Source organism: Dermacentor andersoni, chromosome 3 (genome assembly GCF_023375885.2).
Source record: "Dermacentor andersoni chromosome 3, qqDerAnde1_hic_scaffold, whole genome shotgun sequence".
Taxonomy (NCBI): domain Eukaryota; kingdom Metazoa; phylum Arthropoda; class Arachnida; order Ixodida; family Ixodidae; genus Dermacentor; species Dermacentor andersoni.
Genome location: NC_092816.1, coordinates 219,547,907 through 219,569,939, shown reverse-complemented (window position 1 = coordinate 219,569,939; position 22,033 = coordinate 219,547,907). Strand labels below are relative to the sequence as shown.

The following is a 22,033-nucleotide window of genomic DNA, read 5'->3' as shown; positions in this document are numbered from 1 at the left end:
TGCGCCGTCGGCGCTTCTAGAGGTTGCCATCGCGTCCAGTTGTCCGCATTTATATTAGTAAATTCGGATGGTACGATGTTTGAAACAACGATAAAGGCGAAGGAGTTCTTCCTGTTGCGCATTTGTATGTTTATGAGCTATTCCAAAGCGTCAGGTGCAACTATTCGATTAGGTATTCCTCTATTGCACGATGCATAAATAACGAATGAACGGACAAGTGTTCTTTTTTTAAATGGTTCATGCCCAACGATTGTCTGTTCGGAAGCGGATTGCAGTATCGCATATCTTTCCGTTCTTCACTGTGTGAGAGCGAATTGTGGCAGTGGTTCCGGGACACTCCTACGGCTTAGGTTCCGAAGCCACTCTCGGTCGGCGGTGCAGAAGCAGCGGGAGCCCTTGCAGTAGCCTGTTGACCACTCGCCATGTTCACGAACGCACTGGCGGGTGCAACGAACGCCCTCGCAGTAGAGCAGCTCTGTTCGGGATATGAAAAGAAAGATATCGGTGCGGCAGAGGAACAGAAGACATCTATCTATTGTCAACGCCTTGACCCTACCACCCCCCTCCCGAAATCAGAGTTGCAAAGATCCACATAAAATTGTGTCATGTTCATGATGATTCAAATAACAACAAACTGGAAAGAACCTGTGTAGGAGGCGTCGAAACGGTATGTCAGAAAATGTCGGGAGAATCGCCTTATGTAGATGTTTTTGCAGAAAATATTGCAATAATTGTGTGCTACAAATGTATTGAAACTAAGCATAATAATTATTATTGGGTTTTACTTCCCCAAAGCGCGATCTGAATATGAATAATTTTGCTCTCCTGGGGTTAATTAACTTGGAAGTAAATTTAGGTACACGAATGTTTTTTGCATGTCACCCCCATTGAAATTCGTTCACCGCGACCGGGATTGCAGCCATGACCTCTAGCTGAGCTGCGCAAAGTCATAGCCACTGCGTTATGGCGGCGGGTACCTAGAAAAGTGATGATTATAACCAGTGCAAAATGTGGCAGCCTCGCTGCATCTGTACACGAAGTGCGTAGCTGAAAACACGAGTGAACAAGTTGAATTGTTGCTGATGACAGAACCGAGGGCACACTTGGTGACATTATTCGCGAATGTCGCAGAGTGTGGTTTAAGCTACACCTTGTGCACTTTGCTATCGCGTGTGACCCACTTCGATTGTTCTGACAACAGCGGCGCTATGTCGGTGGTGTGCGGCACCGGAGACTGAAAGGCCCTCCATATTTATGGTGCGAGCGTCTTCGTGGTGGGCAGTGCATATATAGTAAAACCTGGAAGCTAGTGGTGTCCCACACATTTTGCACTTACAAAATACCGGTAGTTGTAAAATAATATTTCTGGCTCAGGAACAATTAACCCGTATTCATACTCATAGTTACTACTACGCCTAGTCAAACAATTGCTTCCGGCTAATAGAGACCGACTATTTGGGCAGCGTATTACGCTTAGTCACTACTATGCCTGATCAAGCTACACGTTCAACTACTCGTGCTAGTGTGGATGTGGGCTACCCGCGCAGTCGGCCTGTGCGCTTTGTTCAAATACCCATGGCAGTCGAGTACCATCTGGTCCAACTGTCAGTTCGATTACTTGTGGCGGTGGCGGGCGAGCAGCTACAGTTTGGCATTGGGAGGCGGATGGCACTATCAACGGCACTATCACGCAAACTTGGTGCATTCCATTTTGAGCATCATGCTGTGTGCTACAGTGACTGTATTGAAGAGGCATGTATTTAAGAGTCAACAGCTACCGGTGCTGTGGTGAATGAAGAGATTGTTGCAGAGCAAAGAAGCTGCTCTTGAGAAGGCTGAAAGCATTATTAGCCAATTATATCTACTGCTATCGTCGCGGTGAATGAATCCACAGTTGGAGGAGTCAGAGGAGTCACTGCAGTCTCATGAATTATTCAAAGGCTAACAAATTTGACTCAGACAGACTCGGACACACATAATTATTATTGTGGCTATAACTAAGTGGCTGACCTATCGTGTTTTATACCAAAAAAGTAAAAAATTCAACAGACAAACATAAAAAGCGTCCTAAATATCGCACGGAGCTTAAACAGGATTAAGTTATGAAACAAGCCTTCACCGATGTAGCAAGATATATATATATATATATATATATATATATATACATTGTAATGAAGCAGACGCGCCCCTTTGTATGTGCCGTCTGAAGAGGAAGACGAAGGGCCGTGCCGTGATCTCGAGCTACCCCCGTGCTTCGGACAGCCCTTTCAGTGCCTTGATTTACGTAGCGTTCCACAACGTTGTGGAACACTATGTAAATCAATTCCACAACGTTGTGGAGCGCTAGGTAAATCAAGGCACTGCAAGGGCTGTCCGAAGCACGGGGGTCGCTCGAGATCACGACATGGCCCTTCGTCTTCCTCTTCAGACGGCACATACACAGGGGCGCGTCTGCTTCATTACAATGCCCCGGGAGCAAAGCGTAGCCATCCTGGCGACTCAGGGCGCGGAGAAGACGAGCGGGTCGTAGTACGGTTTCAGGCAGTTGGCATGTACTGTCTCTCGCCCACGACGACGCAGGTCTGGTGACACTGTGAGTGGCTCGACGATGTAGTTGACCGGTGAAGAGGCCTCGATTATACGGTATGGACCGTGATAACGCGCCAGGAATTTGGAAGAAAGGCCAGGAATGTGGGCTGGCATCCAAAGCCACACAAGCGAACCTGGAGCAAAGTTGTGCGGTGGTTGATGAGCACGGTCATGTGTTGTCTTTTGACGTTCTTGAGTCTCACTAGTCAGGGCACGTGCCAGCTGACGGCAATCTTCAGCATATTTGGCGACTTCGGAAAGCGGAGTATACTCTGTAGCGTCAGGTTGGTACGGCAGTATGGTGTCCAAAGGGCATGAAGGCTCACGGCCATACACAAGGAAAAAGGGGGGAAAGCCGGTGGTCGCTTGCGTCGCGGTGTTGTACGCGAACGTAACAAAAGGGAGTACGGTGTCCTAGTTGGAGTGGTCGGATGAAATATACATCCGCAACCTGTCGCGAAATGTGCGATTGAAGCGCTAGGTCAGACTGTTGGTTTGGGGATGGTACGCGGTCGATTTGCGATGAATTATCCTCCACTCAGCGAGGAGGGCTTGGATGCCCTCCGACAGGAGGACACGGCCCCTCTCACTCAGTAATTCTCGGGGAGCACCGTGGCGAAGAACAAAATTGTGAAGGATGAAAAATCCAACGTCACGGGCGGTCGCTGCTCGCAGTGCTGCAGTCTCAGCGTAGCGAGTAAGGTGATCTACGCCGACAATAATCCACCGATTTCCACGCCCGCTGCATGGAAACAGGCCGTAGAGGTCGATGCCGACGCGGTTGAACGGACGAGACGGGCATGGTAGCGGCTGCAACGGTCCTGTGAAATGCTGTGCAGGTGTCTTGCCTCGTTGGCATGTAGTGCAAGACTGAATGTACTTTTGCACAAAATTGTACATGCCTCTCCAATAATAGCGCTGACGCAACCTTGTGTAAGTTTTGAGGACGCCGGCATCAGCGCTTAGGGGGTCAGCGTGAAAAGACGCGCAGACGTGAGAGCGCATATGACGAGGTATAGCGAGGAGCCATTTGCGTCCGTCGGGCATGTAGTTTCGGCGATATAGAATGTTGTCCCGCACTGAAAAGTGGGTTGCTTGGCGACGCAGTGCTCGTGTCGAAGGGACATCAGATGGAGCAGCAAGGTATTCAAGTAACATTGCAAGGGATGGGTCCTTGCGCTGCTCTGTGAGCATGTCAGTGATGGTGAACAGTGACAGGGTGGACGAGGAAGCTGACAACGACGCCAAATCAGGCGTCAGTGGGGAGCGAGAGAGCGCATCAGCGTCGGAGTGCTTGCGACCGGAGCAGTACATGACGCGGATGTCGTACTCTTGCAAGCGAAGCGCCCAACGCCCCAAGCGTCCAGACGGGTCTTTCAAGGAAGAAAGCGAACAAAGGGCATGGTGGTCAGTAACAACGGCGAAAGAACGGCCGTAAAGGTATGGGCGAAATTTGCTTAGTGCCCAGATGATCGCTAGACACTCCTTTTCTGTGACGGAGTGATTTAATTCCGCTTTCTTTAGAGTGCGGCTCGCATAAGCGACGACGTATTCATCATAGCCAGCGTTCCGTTGCGCTAAGGCCGCGCCAAGGACAACTCCACTGGTGTCAATATGAACTTCCGTGGGAGCATCAGGGTCGTAGTGGCGAAGAATCGGTGGTGAGGTCAACAAGTGGCGCAACTGCTGAAATGCTGCATCACATTCAGGTGACCATGCTGCTATGCCGTTACTGGCGGAAAGTAAACTTGTCAAAGGCGCCATGATGGATGCGAAATTCCGTACGAAGCGACGAAAATAAGAACATAAGCCAATAAAACTTCTGAGGGTGTTGATAGACGTGGGCCTTGGGAACTCTGCAACAGCGCGAAGCTTGTCTGGATCCGGGACGACGCCGTCTTTCGAGATAACGTGACCAAATATGGTTTGCTTGCTTGCAGCAAAGCGGCACTTTTTGAGATTAAGCTGCAGACCGGCAGAGGCAAGACAGGTCAGAATGTCATGCAGGCGAGCGAGGTGCGTCGGAAAATCGGTTGAGAAGACGACGATGCCGTCGAGGTAACATAAACAGGTCTTCGATTTGTGCCCACGAAGGATGGTGTCGATCATACGCTCAAAAGTAGCAGGCGCATTGCACAACCCGAAGGGCATGACGTTAAACTCGTAGAGGCCATCGGGTGTAACCAATGCGGTTTTCGGACGGTCAGGCTCGGCCATTGGAATTTGCCAGTACCCGGAACGCAGATCCAAGGAACTGAAGTATTCTGCGCCTTGTAAACAGTCGAGAGCGTCATCGATTCGAGGCAGAGGATAAACGTCTTTCCTCGTTATCTTGTTTAGGCTTCTGTAGTCGACACAAAAGCGAATGGAGCCATCTTTTTTCCTCACCAATACGACAGGTGAAGACCAAGGACTTTGAGAGGGACGGATGACTTCACGTTTGAGCATGTCGTCCACTTGCTCCGTGATGATTCGGCGCTCTTCGGCAGAGACGCGATACGGGCGCTATAGCAAGGGGGAGTGGGAACCGGTGTCGATGATGTGAGAAACACCGGTGGCACGGCCCAGTGACGTCTTATGACAGTAGAAAGAAGAGACAAACTTGTGAAGGAAACTTGTGAAGTTGGCGGCGATGAGATGGGGAAAGTGCAGGGTTGATGGCCTTGTCAAAACCCACTGAAGGTGATGAGCCGGACACCGAAGCGATGGCGTCAACGTGACGGAGGGAGTCGGCAGGAACATCGAGGTCGTCGACGTAGTCGACCACTTCGAAGTATCCTACTGTCTCTTCACGCAGTAGGCTGATCGGGTACTGGTAGTAGTTGGTGACCAGCATCACAGTTGACCCAGATGTTACAGTAAGCACGGAAAACGGAAGAACAATGCCCTTGCGTTGAGCAAACACATCGGACGGCGCGAACACTACGGTGGCGTCAGATGCGGCATCAGACGACAAGACAACAGCCATCAACGACTCAGGAGGTATGGTTGTGTCGGCATCAACAGTGAGTTTGTCGGCAAAGTGAGGAGAGCTGGTCGGCAGTGATTCACATAGCGGTAAAAGCGACACTTCTGCACGCGACCAGTCAATGACTGTATGATGACGTGACAGGAAATCCCAACCAAGGATGAGGTCGTGAGAGCACGATGGTAGCACGAAACACTCGATTATGTACAGAACGTCGTTGATGACGACACGGGCCGTGCATACAGCTGAAGGGTGAATTCGCTGCGCACTGGCAGTGGCGAGCACCAGGCCAGAGCGAGCTGTAGTCACTTTTCGTAGCTTGCGGCAAAGGCCCTCGTGAATGACGGAAACGGCTGCTCCAGTATCGACTAGCGCCACTGCTGCTACTCCCTCTACAAAAACGGTAATTACATTTTGCGGCGAAGATTGAGGTCTTGAGAACGTCGATGTATTTGCAGTTCTTGCCTCAGGAACTGCAGCAGTCAGTTTCCATCTACAGTGGGAACTCGACGACGCAGGGGCGAAATCGAACGCCGACGAGGGGAAAGGGGACGCCGAGTTTCCTACCGGCGATCAGTGTCGAGACGTCGCGGTGATAATGGAGGCGTGGTGGCGTATTCTGGTGCGTAGCTGGGCGTGTCAAAGCGGCGGCGACAGAAGCATGCCACATGGCCAGCAATGCCGCAGGCGAAGCAGACAGGCCGGTTGTCTTGAGTGCGCCACGTCTCGGTGGGACGAAAAAAGTGTGGTGACGGTCGGGCAACTGGAAATGAAGCCGGATGCATGGGCGATGAAAAGGAAATTGTCTGCGCAGGTGGCCATGCAACCACGGCTGCATAACTCAGCGGCAGCGACGTAGGGTGATTGGCAAAGTTGGTATGGGCCAGCGGCACACTCATAGGGTTGGGTGGGGGGTTGTAGGAGCTGCAGGAAGCGCTTCAGGTATTGATTTCGGATGGCTTCCTGCAGCGTTGGAGCAAAGCTGCCGTAGGTGCGTCACTGTGAGGCAGCAGCGAGAGCTGCCTGGCGACCTCTACACGGATAAAACTTTGATATGCCGCGAGAGGGTCGAGTTCGTTATTTCAGTAGAAACCGCGATGCTCGAGACGGAATCGGCGTGCTGAATGTTCTGGCGGCCGATGGAACATTGGCGGCGCAGCTCGTCAAAGCTCTGGCAGAGGTTAATGTGGACGGATACGCTAGTTGGGCTTTTGGCCAGCAACATCTGGAATGCGCTGTCCTCGATGCCCTTGAGGATGTGTTTGATCTTGTCATCCTCTGGCATGCTGGGATTTACCCGCTTGCACAAATCGAGAACATCCTCGATGTAGCTGGGGAATGTCTCTTCAAGCTGCTGTGCGCGCTGGCGTAGACGCTGTTCAGCGCGTAGCTTACGCACAGCTGGGCGATCAAACACTTCAGCAAACAGAGTCTTAAACGCCGACCAGCTTGTAAATTCTGATTCGTGGTTGAAGAACCAAAGTTTGGCTACGTCGACGAGGTAGAACGGCACGTGGGTCAGCTTAGACTGGCCATCCCATTTGTTATGGGCACTTACACGTTCGTACGATGAGAGCCAGTCTTCCACGTCGTGTTCGGCGGTCCCACTGAAAATGGGTGGGTCGCGTTGACGAGGGACGCCGGCGCAGATGACAGTGGCAGCCGGTGGTGCAGGCAACGAGGTGGCGGGATCAGGCATAGTGCAAGGCGATCTTGTTGGCAGGGTTCGAGTGCGGAGCTCCAGGACGAGGCGAAGGATCTTAGCAACCTCCACCAAATGCGATGAGGCTTATTCTCGTTCACAACGTTGTGGAACGCAAGGTAAATCGAGGCACTGCAAGGGCTGTCTGAAGCACGGGCGTCGCTCGAGATCACGACACGGCCCTGCGTCTTCCTCTTCAGACGGCACATACACAGCGGTGCGTCTGCTTCCATTACAATATATATATATATATATATATATATATATATATATATATATATATATAATCTCATTCTTTTCTTTTGTGTTTCTTAGAGTGCCTAGAAACTTTCCTCTCAGACATTATTACCTGTTATTCAGGAAGCATTCAATTGTCTGAACATAGAGAGAAACTGGCTTACAGGTTTCCACATGTAAGACGTGAAATACATGAAACCCGCCAACGTGGCTTCCTAGCCAAGGCGTTGTGCCGTTGAGCAAAAGGTCACCCCTGTAGCCGCCTTTCACTAAGGGTGAAATGCAAACAAGCTCACTAGGGTTGAGGATTGGGCGAGTTGGTATTGCATTCTAGAACTGTTACAGCACAACATACGAAGGAGGAAACAAGCCGAGCCGGGTAAACAAGTTCCTGTACTTTTCTTTGACGTACTTAAAGAAACTCAAGTGAGGAAAATTATTCTGGAGACCTTTATCATGGATCTGTCATACTCTGCTGTACTGCCTCGGCATGCGGAATACCATATTTCTTTAGGACTTCAGTATTCTACTTCCTGTGTAGCTATATAATATTTCGAAAAAAATCTAACTAGAGTTGTAGCAAGTAACCTTGTTAGGTTAGTAGTGTTCATTTCAATAGCTATAAAACCCTTGAAAACCTCGAACAAGCAATCAAGAGTTCCTTTGCCCTGCACTTCTTTGCCCCGATATTATTTCTAAGAAAAGCAACGGTGTAATATTTTCTTCTACATTTCACACTTTTAATATGTGTTTTCTATAATAGGTCTTCAATCTCTCTCTCTCTCTCTCTCTCTCTCTCTCTCTATATATATATATATATATATATATATATATATATATATATATATATATATATATATATATATATATATATATATATATATGCATCAAATTCTGGCCGCCCTAATCCACCTAGTCTTCTGTCGTCCTCAATTGCGTTTCCCTTCTCTTGGTACCCATTCTGTAACCCTAATGGTCCAACGGTTATCTAAATTGCGCATTACATGACCTGCCCAGCTGCATTTTTTTCTCTTGATGTCAATTCGAATATCGAATACTACTTTTATAAAGAATGCTACTTTTATAAAGACAAGGCAACCAGAGTACTTAATGAACTACAAAAAAATCAGGAATAAATTGGGCCGTGATATAAAACTGGCAAGAGAGAGGTACTATGAGAATAAGTTCACTCATATTCTTAATGATCCAAAAGAAGTTTGGAAAACATTGAATGATCTGCTTCCGAACAGTGACCGTAATCCTGTTTTTGAAGTTATGGATAAAGGCGTATCTCTCACAGGGACTGTGCTGGCTGATAAGTTTAATCAGCATTTCTTACAATGTGGCGCGTCTGATGCGTTTGATGCTGATAGCCCAAGTTACAGGTCTTATATTCCATGTAGTATGAGCAGATCGCTATTTCTTGCACCAACAAATGAGGCTGAAATAAGATGCTTATTTCTAAAGTTAAAGAATTGCACAGCATGTGGTGTGGATGACTTAAAGGCAGAACCAATAAAAGCTGTGGCGCTGCATATTTGTAAAGTGATGTCACACATATGCAATTTAATTTTGTGCACTGGCGCATTCCCCGATGAATTAAAGATTGCACGGGTATCGGTAGTTTTTAAAGGGGGAGACAGGAATGACGTGAACCACTACAGACCGATTTCAGTTCTCCCAATCTTTTCCATATTAGTAGAGCAGGTCATTAACGAACGAATTTTAAATTTCTGTACTCAAAATAATATTATAACAGAAAAGCAATACGGTTTCCGAAAACACCAATGTACTGAAATGGCGCTGCTAAAGATCAAAGAAAAAATAATAAGTAACTTTGAGGACAAGCTGTACACAACAGGAATATTTCTTGACTTTAAAAAGGCATTCGATTCCATTAAACACGATATCTTGTTACAAAAGTTCAGTGAGTACGGCATTAGGGGAACTGCTTTTAACCTAATTAAAAATTATTTAACCAACCGACTACAGTACACAAACATTTGTCATTCCAAATCGGCAATGGGTGAAATCAAATACGGTGTTCCGCAGGGGTCCATCCTAGGGCCACTTCTTTTTTTATTATACATTAATGACATCACAAACGTGCCTCTAACACCTGACATAATCATGTATGCTGATGACACTAATATCTTCTTTTCTGGTGGAAACTTGCTTACTCTCGAGGAAGAAGCAAATAATTGGCTCAGTAATCTTTCAAACTGGCTTAGAGCAAATAAATTGGAATTAAACACTAAAAAGACAAAATACATTATTTTTCGGCCTCGTAACAAAAGTATTGATGAGAGCTTACTATTACAATTCCGTGATGAAGTCATTATACGTTCTACGTGCCAGAGGTTCCTTGGTGTTACGTTTGAAGAAAACTTAAGCTGGTCCAGTCATGTCGACAACATTAAAACCAGCATTGCAAGATCCATCGGTGTTATTAATAAATTAAAACATCTGTTACCTTCTAGATTAAAAAAAACAATTATACTATAGCCTAGTGCATTCGCGCCTCCAATATTGTTTATCTGTGTGGTGTACCACGACGAAAACCAACATCCATAGTTTACTAACCATACAGAAACGCATGATTCGGGTAATTGAGAATGCGCCCTATAGAAGCCACTCCGCTCCGCTTTTCAAGAAGAATCGTATTTTAACATTAGAAAACCTTATTAACAAAAAAACAGCCATTGCAATATTTAAAGAAATAAGCCTCAATGAAAGCGCCTTTTTTAAAACATACCTCCCGAATGAACATAAATACAACACAAGACAATTAACCTACAACAAGGGCAAGATCTGTACCAATTACGCCATGCAAAAGCAGGCATTCATAGTTGCAGATTTTTTTAATCATCACCCTGGATTACTCACTATAATAAATGAATCACCGTCCTTAAACACTTAAAAAAAAAGTTAACATGTATTTGCTGTCGCTTCAGGTATGACTGTTCATTCTTTCTACACAAATCAAATTCAGTATTGCTGTTACGTATTTCATGTACTTTTCATTTTTTTGTGTATGTATCCACTTTGTGTACCATGCTTGCCCTGTTTGCTTGAGTGTTTTGTGCACTGGGAATGGGTCGGGGAAGGGGACTGACACTTAGTCAGGCATTCGTGCCTTTTTGTCAGCCTCTTTGACAGAGATTATTTGTATTTTATTTCTGTCAAAATAAACATTCATTCATTCATATACCCGTTTGCTCTCTGATCCAAATTGCCCTGTTTCTGTCTCCTAACGTTATGCCTAGCAATCATCGTTCGATCGCTCTTTGCGCGGTCCTTAAATGGTATGGTATGGTATTCCTTATGCAATGGCGCATACCCACTGTGGGGGATTGGCCAAGATTTGGATGAAATTAGGCAATCTTTATTAAATACTAAAATTGGTAAAGCTAACTGGAGGAAATGAACAAAAATAAAATGTTTAAGAATTCGAGACAATCTCTTTGTAGCAATTAGAAGTTCCTCCACGGTTGAGCAAATAACCCTGTGGCACTTCCCCAGAGAGGAGGCTCCTAGAGAAAGGATATTTATAATTGAAAAGCTTAAACCAAGCTGTGTAAATCTTGATTCTAGAATATTTTTTCTTAGAGAAGTAAAGCGGTGGCAGAAGATGAAAAAAAATGATCTATTGTTTCATCTGCTCCACAGACTGGGCCCGGAGGGGAGGGTTAAATTGTTCTCAAGCTTCTTTTTCAGTCTCCAAGCCTCTGCCCCATATGTAAGCACTGGCAAAATGCACTGATTGTACAGTTTCCTTTTCAATGATAATGGTAAGCTACTAGTCAGGAGCTGGCAATGTCTGCCGTATGCGATCCTACCCATTTTTATTACTCTGTGAATTTCCCTCTCATGATCAGAGTTCCCTGTGATTAATTGACCTAGGCAAACGTACTCCTTCGCAGACTCTAGAGGACAGCTGGCGATCCTGAACTCTTGCTGCTTTGCCCGGCTATTTACTATTACTTTTCTCTTCTGCATATTAATCTTCAATTCCACTCTTACACTCTCTCTGCTAAGGTCCTCAATCATTTGTTGTAACTCGTCTGCATTGTTGTTGAATAGAACTATGTCATCGGCAAACCGAAGGTTGCTGAGATATTAGCCGTCGATCTTTACTCCTAAGCCTTCCCAGTTTAATAGCGTGAATACTTCTTCCAAGCACGCAGTGAACAGCATTGGAGAGATTGTGTCTCCCTGTCCCAGCCCTTTCTGTATATTTGTCGTCCTGTTTTTCTGGTGTAGAATTAAGATAGCTGTGAAAACTCTGCAGATATTTTCTAAGGTGCTTATGTAAGCGGTATGTACTGCTTGATTATCTAAAGCCCCTAGGACTGCTGGTATCTGTACTGAATCAAATGGCTTTTTGTAATTTATGAAAGCCATATACAGAGGCTTATTGTACTCTGCGCATTTCTCGATAACCAGATTATTGACATGGATGTGATCCATTGTAGAGAATCGCTTCCTGAAAGCAGCCTGTTCTTTTGATTGACAAAAGTCGCGTGTTGCCCTTCTTCGATTGGAGATTATTTTGGTAAATATTTTATATATTACTGAGAGTAAGCGAATGGGCCTATAATTTTTCAATTCTTTACCGTCCCTCTTTTTGTCGATTAGTATAATGTTTGCATTCATCCAGTTTTCTGGGATCCTTGCCCTCGATAGACTCCTCGTATAAAGAGCCGCCAGATTTCCAAGCGTTAGGTCTCCTCCATCCTTTATTAAATCGACGGTTATTCCGTCTTCTACTGCCACACTTCCTCACTTGATGTATTGCAAAACCCTTCTGACCTCATCGCTAGTTATAGGAGAAGCCTCTGCAACCAGGGGCGTAGCCAGGGGGGGGGGGGGGGCTTATGGGGCTTGAGCCCCCCCCGAAATTTTTTCGTGCTGTCATGCGCCGCCGACAAAAACAACTCTCGGCGCCGGAAATCATGCTCGATTTTGTCTAGAACGTCCTGAATTCACGCTCGAAAAGACATTTTAGCGCGAACATTGCGAAATCGGGCTGGATTTTGCGGAAACGCCGATGCATGGGGAGTCACATATCGTAACGCAAGGAGCCCCACCGAGCACAAAATTTCAAGGGCGTTTTGATGGCGAGCGGGCTCGTCTCGGCATCTCGTGGAGGCCGCGGAATCTACGGAGCGCTTGGATTTCAATTCTGAAACTTTGTGCGTATAAAGTTCCAATAACATTTTGATGCGAAAGGTGCATTGACATTTCCAAAGTCGTGCTTTAGATGTTCGATTCCGGAACTTTGTGGGTTTAATGCTGTTGTAAACACTTGACGCCAAAGGTGCATCGACCTTTCTAAAGTCGTACATCGGTATACAAGTTGACAAAGCACGCAGCGAGGTCCGATGAGACAAAGCGTTGTGGTGGTTCATTTGTGCCATCAGGTCACAGAAAAGAATATGAATTTTTTTCACCTGCGCCAAAGCATCCATGTCAAGACATTAAAGCCACCATTGTAACTAAGTTCTTATTGATTTGTCTACCTAAACTTTTATTCGCGAGGATACATTAGGCCTCTTTCTCATCTTTTTTTTTTTTTTTTATTCTCGCAATCCGCGGGCTGTCGATCCAGCCAGAGCGCATGCGTTTTTCTCGTGCTGCATCGACAACCGCGTGGCGCACTTGGATGCGCGTTCGTTTTTCTCTTGACATAAAAATTGTAACAGCGCAAACACATGCAACCACAAAGTAGCAAAGACGAGACACAAGCGCTTGTGTCACAGCGCTTGTGTCTCGTCTTTGCTACTTAGTGGTTGCATGTGTTTGCGCTGTTACAATTTTTATGCCAAGTATGCACCAACTCGCCCAGAAAGAAGTTTTAATGAAGTACGTTTTTCTCTGGCCGACTGCAATTTCACCTGGCAGAGTTTTGGACGCTTTCTGGCTAGCAGACGAGAAAAAGAAACAATGCATAGTCGCTCGCCGCCAGCACTGCGGGGACTCGACGGATTGCAACGCGTTCGCTTGTGTGCGCAAGGGAGAAAAGCGGGGAGGAAGCGCGCCGCCTTCTGCCGCACGCGATACATTTTGGGAGTGGAGGGAGGGGGGGGTGCTGTGATCTGTGAATCTGTGGTTGCGCAACCTGTTTATTTGCCTTGTTTGACGCATTATATTTAGTGACTTTTTCTTAGGTACGTATATTTATTGGAGACTTATACGCATATTTAAACATCTTGTTGCGAGGTTTTCTGTATATGCGCAGTGAACTTTGTTTCCATTGCCAATTTTTGCCCTGTATCACGCTGTGTCTTCACATTTGTATATTCCATTGTATCTTCGAATTTCTAATGTACGAAGGCGAGTCAAATGAAAGTGAGACAAGCCGCCCCGCGCAATAATGGTTCGGTTCATTATTTTCGAGGCATGCGCGTAGCACATACGCATCTCCTTTACAAGTGACATGCAGAGGTGAGGTTAAATGTTCTCTAATGTTCTCATACACTGGGTTGAACAGGGTTACGTGACATAATGGACACTCCAAAAGTTGAACAGCTTGGTGTTGTGAGGTTTTTGACAAATGAAGATGTTTCCCAAAAAGAAATTATTCGCCATATGGCTGCCGTATGCGTTGAACATTGCGTTTCATTGGCCACTGTGAAGCATTGTAGCAAACTGTTCAAAGAAGGACATGAAAGTTACAAAGACTATCCATGGCCGGGCCAAAGCCACCGTGCAATCATCCCCAACACAATTGAAAAGGCCGTGGTTGCTCAGTGGCTATGGTGTTGGGCTGCTGAGCACGGAGGTCGCGGGATCGTATCCCGGTCACGGCGGCTGCATTTCGGTGGAGGCGAAATGCGGAAACACCCGTGTACTTAGAGTTAAGTGCACGTCAAAGAACCCCAGATGAGGGTGACGACATTTTGTTTGCAATTGTGACCGGGGATGACTCATGGTGCCGCTACTACTAGCCTGAAACACTACGGCAAAGCTTACAGTGGAAGCATTTGAATTCACCCCTCTCAAGGAAAAGAAAGGCCGTCATTTCTGCCGGAAAAGTGTTGACTTCTTTTTAGATCGTTCGGGGCCATTATTGATCGAATTTTCTAAACCTGGAGAGACTCTAAATCATTTCAGATATTGTGAAAGGTCAGATCGGCTGCGTGTCGCAATCAAGAACAAACGACGTGGAAAATTGAGCATTGGAAACATCTTGCTTCACAACATTGCCCGTTCCTACGTCGCTGATGTGGTTAATACGAAACTGGCAAAGTTCAAGTGGGAAATGTTGCAACATTCCTCATGCAGCCCAGACCTGTTGCCTTGCGTCTTCCACATTTGGTAAAATTTGAAAAAAACTGCTCAAGGGAACCAGATTCGTGTCGGAAGATGAGGTGTAGTCATTTACAGATTTTTGAGCCAGCAATCCAAGGAGTTTTATCAGACGGGAATTACGCGACTCGTTAGTAGGACAAGTGTCTAAATACTCATGGTGACTACTTTTAAATAAAGTACCCCGTTTATCATATATTCGCACTGGCTCACTTTCATTTGACTCGCCCTCGTATATTTTGCAGAACTCCTGCTTTTTTACATGTGCTCGCAATACACGAGCGGTGACAGCTGCTCCTGCGCAATACATTTTAACAAAGGACAGCGTCATTGAGATTTTCCCCTGGTCGTTGCATATGTACGAAAATGTAAACAAGGTTGTTGAATGACAGATATATATATATATATATATATATATATATATATATATATATATATATATATATATATATATATATATATATATCCCTCGACTAATTCTATAAGGAGGAGGCCGAGCTGCAAAGTGAGCCCCCCACGAACGAAATTTCTGGCTACGCCACTGTCTGCAACCTGTTCATTACTGTTTCTAATTGAGGTATCCTGACTCCTATGGGTACTGTGCAGATCAGTATAGAATTCTTCCTGTGCTTTTACTATACCTTCGATATTGCTGATGATATTACCCTGCTTATCTTTTAGTGCATACATCTTGGTTGTCATATGGCAAGTTTCTTTCTCTCTGGTTTCCGGCTACGTCCATTTTTTCGCCTTCTTCAGTCTTTCTCACGTTATAGTTTCGAATATCACTTATTTTCGCCTTGTTGATGTGTTTTGACAGTTCCGCGAATTCTATCTTATCTCTTCATCATTAAGTCGTTTGTTACTTGGGAGATCTTGCCTACTAGCTGCCTTGGTGCCTTGCCTCCCACTTCAATTACTGCCCTGAAGCCAACCTAGTTACGGTTTCATTTATTAGCTCTATGTCATCATCTCTCTGTTCTAAGGCTGCGTATTTGTTTGCTAGTACCAGCCTGAATTCGTCTGCTTTTACCCTTACTGCCTCAAGGTTGACCTTTTCTTCTTGACCAAGTTCGCTCTTTCGCTCTTCAAACTGAGCTGAATCCTAGCCCTGACTAACCTATGATCACTGCACTATACCCTACCCATCACTTCTACTACCTGCACTATGCTGGGCTCAGCAGAAAATATGAAGTCAATTTCATTTCTTGTTTCACCCTTTGGGCTTTTCCAGGTCCACTTTTTGTTGCTACGCTTCTTGAAAAACGTGTTCACATATTCGACGCTTATTCCGTTCTGCGAATTCTACCAGCATTTCTCATCTAACGCTCCTAGAATCGACGCCGTAATTACTACAGTATACTGAGTTTTCACTTTTCTCATCGCTAATTCAACCCGAAATAAAAGATCATGAAATTATGCCCCCCGGCGAAAAATATTTCGCAATGATCGAGAATCGCGTGGAAGAGGTGTAGCCATCATAGTGAAAGAAAATATTCAGCGCCTACAGATGCAAGGCATTCCGAATCACGAGAGTGTTTCGTGTCAAACAAACTTTGAAAATTCGTCATTTATTGTTGGAGCGTTGTACAGGCCACCAAGCACGCACGTATCGTATTTAGAAGATTTACAACGCCACTTGGAGGGACTTAAACCTTCGAAATGTAAGCTGATTCTTGCGGGTAATTTTAACCTTGGTGGTATTGACTGGAATAATTTGACAATAGATCCGAAAGAACGGGCTTCCTGTGATTTTCTTCATGATGTCGCCTTTAATCATGATTTGACGCAGATTGTTTGTGAAAACACACGTATAGCAGGATCAGCGCAGTCTGCGCTTGACTTAGTTTTTCTTGATGCGTGTTTGGATAATTACACAGCACTAATTCAAAGTGAGCAATCTGACCACAAACTTATTTCTGTTGAACTTAAAATCGATCTTACTTCTGCCCGAATTAAAGAAAGGACCACATTTTTTCGCCAGTATGCCAGAGCCGATGACACGGGCATTATCGACTACTTATCATTTACGTTGGACAGTTTCAGAGCGGTAAGTGACTTCAATAACTTGTGGCTGCGGTTTAAAGATACTGTCTCGTATTGTATCTCAACATTTGTACCGTTACGAAAACAAAGACAAAAGAAACAAAATACATGGGTAACCCGAGATATAATTAACTTAAAGAGACGGAAGAGAAAAAGGAACCACGAAAAAATAGCTCTGTTATCACGGCAGTTACGAACTAAGCTTAACACAGCCAAAGAGAAGTATTACACAGAAACCGTGTCCAACTTTGACGTAGTAGTTCTGCGGAAACCCGCAAGATAGAGAGAAGTAATTAAGAAAAGGAAAATCAGACATCCACCCGTTTGTAGGAATTGCTACAAAGGAAACCCATAAAGGTTCCTCGAAAGAAAAGCCTCAGAGTTGAAGAAAAATTCGTCCTGGTCTGGGACTCGAACCCGGGACCACCGCCTCTCCGGAACAGCCTCTCCACCATCTGAACTAACCAGGCGACTAGCAGATGGTATGGTGAAGTTGAATTTGTCGACAACACGAAGCATTAAGGCAAGTGTTTAACGTAGTAGTTCTGCGGAAACCTGCAAGGTGGAGAAAAATAATTAATAAAGGGAAAATCAGACATCCACCTATTCGTAGCAATTGCTACAAAGGAAACCCATACGGGTTCATCGAAAGAAAAGCCTCAGAACTTCTCTCCACCTTGCGGGTTTCCGCAGAACTACTACGTCAAACACTTCCTTTATGCTTCGTGCTGTCAACAAATTCGACTTCGCCCTACCATCTGCTAGCCGCCTGGTTAGCTCAGATGGTGGAGCGGCTGTCCCGGAAAGGTGGTGGTCCCGGTTTCGAGTCCCGGACCTGGACGAATTTTTATTCAACTCTGAGGTTTTTCTTTCGAGGAACCCGAATTGGTTTTCTTTGTAGCAATTGCTGCGAACGGGTGGATGTCTTGTACAACTTTACGGTCTCCTCCCCACATCGCTTTTGGCATCACTCATCACAGGCCGAAAATAACCCACATAGCATTAGCATGAACGGTTCAGTACTGCACGTTCACGGAATGATGGCCTCACATTATAACACGTTTTCTCAGTCTTTTTTTTTTTTTTCCCGTGGTCTGGTGGTGATGCGTCGAAATATCAGATGCCTGCTCATCGTTCTTCGGAAATGACGGACGTAAACGTAACGTACAAAGGCGTCGTTTCCCTCGTGCTAAATATTAACATAAAAAAATCTAACGGTCCCGAAGATATACCAAATGATTTTTTTGGTAGATATGCGGAAAATGGTTGGACACTATCTTACGATGATTTTTAAAGCATCACTTGAAGAAAAACGCGTCCCAAATGACTAGTTAGTGGCCAAGGTGGTTTTAGTTTTCAAATCTGGACACCGGCAAAAAATTGAAAATTACCGCCCCATTTCCTTATCTTGTGTATGCAGTAGACTTCTTGAGCATGTAATATCAAAATCAATACACACCTACCTGGAAGGCAGAAACTTCTATATTCCAATCAGCATGGTTTTTGGCGAAATCTTTCGACAGTGACGCCACTGGTTGAAACAAGTGATGATTTTGCGAGGGCTTTGGATAACGAGGGGCAAATCGACAGTATTTGTCTTAACATGTCCAGAGCCTTCGACAGAGTCCCTCATTCAGAGCTAATTGATAAGTTGGTTCATCTTGGCATAAACTACAATGTAACACAATGCATTGGTGCATACCTAACAGGCAGAACTCAGTACGTAGAAATTAATGGCTCCAAATCGGAATTATTAGACGTCACATCGGTTGTTCCACAAGCGTCTGTATTGGGTCCAGTCTTATTTCTTGTTTATGTTAACGATATTGCGCAATGTATTAACAAAGACATAAGGGTGCGACTTGTCGCAAATAATTGCCTCCTTTATAAACAAATAAACAACCAGGACGATTCTAAAATTCTTAACGAAGCTCTGCAGGTGGTTGAACAGTGGTGTGAAATTTCAAAAATGAAAATTAGCAGAAATAAAACTTTTGTTTTCGTGCCACGCACAAGACAAAACATGTTGTTGACTTCACCCTGGGTTCATTTACACTTGCCGCAGTTGATAGCCTTAAATATTTAGGCGTAACTATTTCCAAGAACCTGAGTTGGAAGTAGCACGTTAAGAAGATTTGTTCGACAGCAGTAATTAAACTCTGGTTTTAGCGTAGGAAGCTGAAGCTCGCTTCGAAAGACACTAAGTTAACTGCCTACCTATATCTGGTAAGACCGACACTGGAATACGCCAGTATTGTATGGGACCCTTATGAAACAGGATTGACAAACGTGATTGAAAGAGTCCAATGAAGAGCTGCTCGATTTATTCTGTCTCGTTACTCGCAAACTGATTCTGTTACAGAAATGTTGCAGTTACTTAAATTACCCACCTTAGCCGAACGACCCATGTAGCCAGACTTAAGTTTCGTTTTTTGCTTCGGAAAGAGCATTTTAACAAAAATACTACTCCCTATTTAGCACCAAAACAAGGCAAAACCTCAAGAGGTACACATGAACATAATTTGCGGAAAGGTCAACTGCACATTAATGCATGCGCATATTCTTTCTTCCTCAGAACAATAAATGAACGGAACAGACTACCAATAACCATTATTCACTGTGATACCGTAGCACAATTTGAAAACAATCATAGGCAAATTATGTCCTAAACAAAATTATGTACATTATGTTAGATTAACACACATTGTTTCTATTGTCTCTGCATATTGCTGTTGTATTTGTGCTGTCACTAGTATCCCAGTTTTTTTTATGAATGTATGCTCAAAAGAGTGTTTTATGTTTAATTTGCGTGCATTGTGTATAACGTACATTATGATATCTTTTATTTTCTGTGCTGTATCCCACCCCTGTAACGGCCTCCGGGCCAACAGTATGACTAAATAAAAAAATTAAAATAAACATCTTCATAAAACTGATCTACTTCCTAATCAGCTAACTAGATGTTGGAGCGCAGGCTTGTACTATCTTTAATCTATAGATCTTATGAAGTTTGGTTACGACTACAGCTACCCTATCTTTAATGCTGTAGAATTCGTCAATGTTGCACGCTATATCCTTATGGATAAGGAATCCTACGCCGTATTGCTTCTTATCTAGGAGACCTCTATAGCACAGGACATGTCCGTTATTTGGCAATGTATAAGCCTCACCAGTTCTTTTAATCTCACTAAGGCCGATGACATCCCGTACAATGTCTGATAATTCGTCAAAGAGTCTTGCTAAGTTAGCCTCGTTCGAGAGGGTTAGGGTGTTGAACGTAGCAAGGACCCATTTCCGTTGGCTGCCTGTCCAGAACCAGAGATTCTTAGAGCCCTCTGCTGCGTTTCAGGCCCGACCGCCGCCTTGGTCAGATATTCCGCAGTTTCTGGGGACTGTGGGCGTTTGGGCAATTGAGTGCGCGATGTGGGAGGGGGTGGCCGAATACTGCACCAGGAAGGCCAATTCCTGTTCTGGTGAGGGTGTGTCTTGTTGAAGCTTAGTGGCCCTTCCTAATTTGGTTGTACCTGGATTAGTATATTAGTATAGCCCCACTCGCTCTCGGCATCTTTTGCCCGTGAGATGCGTCACTCCAAGCCTGCAGATGTTGTGCACGGGATCCGAAATTCGACGTTGATATATATATATATATATATATATATATATATATATATATATATGCACGAGATTAAAGGGGGCTAACCGCGGGGCCCGATATTTTATTGGTCATATTTGTCATAGTCATATTAGGGAACATTGATCCCTTCAGGTAGCATGTGTGGGTTTATTGGCCGGTTGCCTCCCCCAAAAATGATCAAGTTCTCGTGCCGTCTGCGGCAGAAATGATGTTCCACATCCGCCGCCAAAGTCTGTGAGGGGTGGCGTGGCTAAGCCCCCCGGGGTTCTACTAGGAAACATATATACCTAAGAAAGTTGATGGGAAAACGGCGCCGCGGCCGCTCAAATTGTAGAGCATCGCATGCGAAATGCAAAGGTTGTGGAATCGTTCCCCACCTGCAGCAAGTTGTTTTTTCATCCACTTTAATTTAGATTAATTTATCGTTTCTTTATTTCATTTATTAAGCACAGGTAATTTCCCCTATGTTGTCCTTGGTGTGACTGTTTCTTGCGTTCTCATGATATGACTATACATATATTGAATGCAAAAGTCATTGATAACCGAGCCACCCTACATTCTTGTTTTCCTCAATTCACCTCTTTCTAAAGAATCAATGTTGTCTCTTACGTCTCTTTTGCACCATGCGTACCTCTTGGACCAGGGCCATCACAAAGGCAGCTGAAAAGGGAAACAAAATATCTGTGCATTCTTCACTCCACAGGTACATAAAGGCGTAAGCAGTAAGAATAGCACATGAATGGATGCAGTTGTACGATACAAGAGTGTACAGTTTGGTTAGCTCGTCGGGGAAGATTCCGAGAAAAACCACGCAGTAGCAGGGCCAATGAAACAGGCCTGTGCGCTACGGAAATTTCGTTAACAGCGAGCATGTCGAATTTCGAATGAGCGCACCATCGCAAAGCGACATTAATGAACGCACCTGGCGTTTTATTATTTGGCAAGGAGATCACATATCTTGACAAATGCACGTTTTTTTTTTTGTCGTTGCTCAATTTGTTTTCCGCAATTACCTTGTAATCACCATCACTTTATTTTGTTGCTATTGTCTTTTTGGTTGGTAGCAGCTTTCGATCGTTTCTATTATCGGTGATATCTTTCTTTATATTTTAATTTGAAATAGCCTCCGATTCATCTGCCTGATAAACTGCACTTCGCTTCACCATGGTTGACGGGCGGCCCATTGATTCCTTATGTTCAACTCTTTGTTCACACGTAGGTATGACGTAGGCTATGTCTAATATATTTCCATACGAATTTTATATGCTCTTGTGAATAAACCAAGACTTGATAGTCAGCTCGCTTTAGCCTTGGTCTTTTGTTGGCCCTGTTTCTGCGCAGTGTTTCTCACAATGCCGTCGCATGAAAGGTGAAACCAGTTAAATGATGGCTCACGAACCGTATAGTCAGGGCTTGCCATTATGAACCCGTTTATTCCATTGTACAGGGCACTGCGGGTTCATACGTCTTCCAGTGAGTTTAGGGTAAACGCTTATTTTAGAGAGAGAGCGCAAAGACAAGAAAGGCAGGGAGGTCAACACGACGC

The 22,033-nt window shown here is 44.9% G+C and overlaps 1 long non-coding RNA gene across 1 annotated transcript in view; it reads right to left on the bottom strand.

The window, feature by feature from the left end:
- Positions 1-220: 220 nt before the first annotated feature.
- The window catches only part of LOC140216656 (uncharacterized), a 58,008-nt gene continuing 36,195 nt past the window's right edge, over positions 221-22,033 (bottom strand). The window contains exons 2-3 of the long non-coding RNA XR_011893232.1: positions 21,097-21,147; positions 221-475 (exon numbers count right to left, since the gene is read on the bottom strand). This is a non-coding gene — a long non-coding RNA (uncharacterized lncRNA). The remainder of the gene's footprint in view (positions 476-21,096; positions 21,148-22,033) is intronic.